The sequence below is a fragment of the Mirounga angustirostris genome, unplaced genomic scaffold (genome assembly GCF_029215605.1).
Source record: "Mirounga angustirostris isolate CCGP_5_RB_7025 unplaced genomic scaffold, mMirAng1.0.hap1 SCAF_4, whole genome shotgun sequence".
NCBI classification, from domain to species: domain Eukaryota; kingdom Metazoa; phylum Chordata; class Mammalia; order Carnivora; family Phocidae; genus Mirounga; species Mirounga angustirostris.
The window spans coordinates 52,709,443-52,713,623 of record NW_026991712.1 but is presented as its reverse complement, the minus strand read 5'-3'; positions in this window follow the sequence as shown (position 1 = coordinate 52,713,623).

Sequence of the window (4,181 nt, the reverse complement as noted above, 5' to 3'; positions counted from 1 at the left end):
ATTTAAGAATTCTCATTTATTACCTTCATCGGGCTTCCAATTAGGCTATTTTCAGGTTTGAGGGTGGTGAGATGTCAAAATCTCCTAATCCATCCCCTCTGCCTCCAGTACTATTTTTATCTACACCATTTTAGCTCCAATGTTTGTTATTTTATTCTCAAATTATTCCAGTGGAAGAAGGACCTGAATTAACCCCAGCAACCTATAGTAAGAGTCTTGAAAGTTGTAAAGTATAATAAGACATCAGCACATGCTGATATAAATGCCCCTGGGATTTCGTAAATGCTGAGTGTAAATTTCTTTTTGTTGTTGTTATTGTTAAGTCTGTTAATGTGGGGGGATAAAATGAGAGACAGAATTTTGTAAAGCGTCTAAAAATTCCTAGTACTCACCACATCGTACGAGGGAATAGAATTTTCCCTAAACCGTGGTAGGTGTGAGGACTGTCCATCTGGCCCACATGCACGGATGGAGGAGGGAGAGCAGGGGGTGTGGAATAGCAGCCTCGTGCGTGGTCTTCCGCACCTTTCACTATGGATACAGAGGTTACTTGCAGTTTTTTTTCTCATCTCTGTAGAAGCAATGGTGGAGCTGCCTGGCCCACCACCTCCTATTTATAAACCCCACTATCCCCACGCCCCTGGTAGTTCCATCTGTTTACCTAGTCACAGCCACTCCTGACGCTTGATGTCTTGCTTCCTCTTGCCACATGGCAGACAAAGCCAACTTCCAAGACCGTTGGCCTAACCTGAAATTTCAAACAAAACCTGGTGCAAACACTGTTGTTTCTTGCTCCTTTCCTGAGGTTGAGAGGAGGGAAGAGAAAAAAACTGAAGAGGAACAGAAAAGGAAGGAGAAGAAAGAGGAGGAGTCAAGAAAGGTGAGCCACAAGAAAATATAAAAATAGTCTTGGCTCTTTGGTGATTTACTGTTTATATATAAGAATCCACACATAAAAGATTTTCTGCTTTTTAGCCAAAGCGTGTCCTTCAGAAATTTAGGGGATCCTCCCCCTTCCCCCTTATTCAATTCTCAGTGAAGAGAAAAAAATGGCTAGTTGTGATCTTGGGTATAAAAATAATGATCTTTACTATTTTTTTTTCTAAATCTTCCCCGGTAGGTTTTCTTTCTTTTTTTTTTTTTTAAAGAATTTTTATTTACTTATTTGACAGAAAGAGAGAGAGAGAGCACAAGCAGGAGGAGTAGCAGGTAGAGGGAGAGAGAGAGAAGCAGCCTCCCCATTGAGCAAGGAGCCAGATGCAGGGGTCGATCCCAGGGTCCTGGGATCATGACCTGAGCCGAAAGCAGTTGCTTAACCAACTGAGCCACCCAGGCACCCCCCCCAGTAGGTTTTCAATACAGAGTTTCAGCCACCAGGACATAGTCATTTCACCCATGTTGTTTCAGGAGGGTTTTTGTTTTGTTTTGTTTTGTTTTGTTTTTTACTATTTTCACATGATTGTCCTGCTAGTGATATTTTCCTATTAGCTTTAAATACCTTTCTCCCATTCTTACTCCACATGCACGTGTTGTCCTCAGTGACCTGTCCACTCCTTTTATGTACCTCGCAGATCATCAGTCAGTCCCTACCCGGGATATTTATATTACCTAGATTCTGAAATCTGATATTGCTCTAAGGAGATGAGCTATCATCTTCTGGAGCTACCATCTTTCAGTTTGTGTTATTAGGCTCATCAATATGCCTGGCCAGGATTTGTTACCTAATTTGTGGGGCCCACTGTAATATGAATAGGTGGGGCTCCTCGCTCAAAATTAACACAGATTTCAAGACAAAGACAGCAGATCATTAAACCAAAGTGGGCTCTTGCAAGCACGGGGCCCTGAGCGACAGCTTGCCTGCCATCAAGTGAGCCCTGTTTCCAGCTTTGTCCCAGACACTAGGAAGGGTGTGTATAATCACTAGCAGCAAAACTTAGGGTCTCTTCCACTTCCTTTTATCTAGATTCTTCTCTTTCCTTGGAGAAGGAGAGTCCAATGATCAGAATTGAGTGTTATTTTGTGCTTGGACCTGTAGGGATTCAGAACTTACCCGTTCTGTGGGGACTTGGGATCTTGTTGGGGAAACTGAAGAATTTTGAGCAGTGGAGGGATGTGGTTCAATGTGCACTTTAGGAAGGTTATTTTGGCAGTAGCACGGAAGATAGACTTCTAGTTCTTGTTTATCTCGAAGATACGGGAATGGTCATACAGTCAGGGAGCTCTGCCTTTGTCCAGGGGCAAAATGAAGAGAGTCTGAACAAAACTGCAACAGAGAGTAAAGTGAGGAGGGGGTAGTTATGAGAAATACATACAAAGCAGAACTCACCAAAACCTGGTGACCAGGAGGATTGGGCAGCACAAGAGAAGGAGCCAAGGACAATTGTCTGGTTCAGACTCATGGAACGAGGTTGATCTTAGTGATTGTCACAGAGGAAGGAGAAGCAGGAGGGAAGCAGGTTGGGTGGGGAAGATAGCATTATTTGGGGAAATGCTGAGTTTGAGGTGCCCTTGGGCATCCTGATCGAGTTGTACAATAGTTTTTTGACATTTAAGAGATAGGTCTAGAAAGGGTATACTGACTTAGAAGCTCCACTGGTCGTTGGTCAGTTGCCATAGGATGCATTCCCTGCTCTGCCCTTTATAGCAGGTTGCTGACCTCTACAGACTTTGTCTCAGGCTCCCTTCTCAGGCGCTGCTGGCTGGGTTTGGCCAAAGAGGGGCACTGGTGGGAGAGAATGAGGCAGAAGCGGGGAAATTCCCCTTCTTCTCTGTTCTAGAGTGTCCTCCCACTGGGCTCATTTCCACTATGGCTCCAGTTCCCCCACAAAAACCAGTGGCTCCAGTTTCCACCAGAGCACCAGAGCCATTGACAGCAGAACCATGGTGTAGCCCCACCTTTTCCTTTCATCCCTCCAGCCAGGAAGTAGCAGCTTCCTGTCACTGATTTCTAGGTTGTCTCAATACCCCTTGTTTGTTTTCTCAGCTCTTCAGCACCTGTGGGGATGAAATTCCTTGTATGTTTAAATTTAGAATGTTTTCTCTTTTCCTGACTGATAGAGGACTCATTAACATACATAGATGTGTGCTAAAGTAATTGAATGTGTTTTGAGACTGTAGATGAGTACTGAAAATTGAGTGAATTTGGTAACAAGTCGGTGATATTAACAAGACCATTTCCAGGGGACTCATGAGGATGGAAGCCAGGTCACCGTGGACTTTTAAAATGTCTGAGAATTTAAGAAAGTATTGAGTACACATTTCAGGTTTTAATTTTTTTCTAGAAATTTAACTACTAAAGGGAGGGATGAAGGAAACTGTATAAAGAGAATTTTTGAAGATGAGAAAGACCTGGGTATGATTAATATAAAAGAAAGAAGAAATAGGAATTAAGAGAGGTAAGTGAAGAAGAAAGATCCTAATGATAGTAGTCATAAGATCCAGAGCCCAGTAGATGGATTGACTTTGTATTGGCAGAAGGTCATTTACTTGTCCCTTACAAGAGAAAGGGCCTCAAGAATGATGTAGATGCAGACGTTTTTGTAGATAGGGGACCAGATAAGAATTTGATTTATTTCAAACCCAAAAGCTTCTGTTCTCTCTGTGAAATAGCAGAGATTGTGCTGGTGGGTTTACACAGAGTGGCAGATATTGGTGCCGGCCTCTAAGGGGAATGGGAGAAATAGGAGATACAGGTCAAGACCAAGTCACTGCAGGACTGTGTGATGTTCTCCAGTTTCTCTCAGAGCCATTGTAGGAGTGAAGAAGGCAAACACATTTGATGTGTAGCTGTGGTTCTCCATGGATCAGCAGAATCACCAGGAAACCTACTAGATGTGCAAAATCTTAAGCCCTAGATCTATTGAAACAGAAAATATGGGGGTGAGGCCCAGCAATCTGTGTTTTAAGAAGCTCTCCCTCCAGGGAATTCTGATACTCACTAAAGTTTGAGAACCACTGTGTCAACTATGGCCACCCAAGGTGTGGTCTGCTGACAAATAGCTAATTTGAAATGCATCATCTCAGCCCCTCCTCCCCCCAAATCAGAATCTGGATTTTAACAGGATTCCCAGGTAGTTTGTATGTACATTTAGTTAAGAAGTACTGATCTTGTAGTTTTTTCTCACCAAGGGTATTTGGATATTTATAGATCAGTCAGTGGATTCATGAAGGTCTAAACGGGA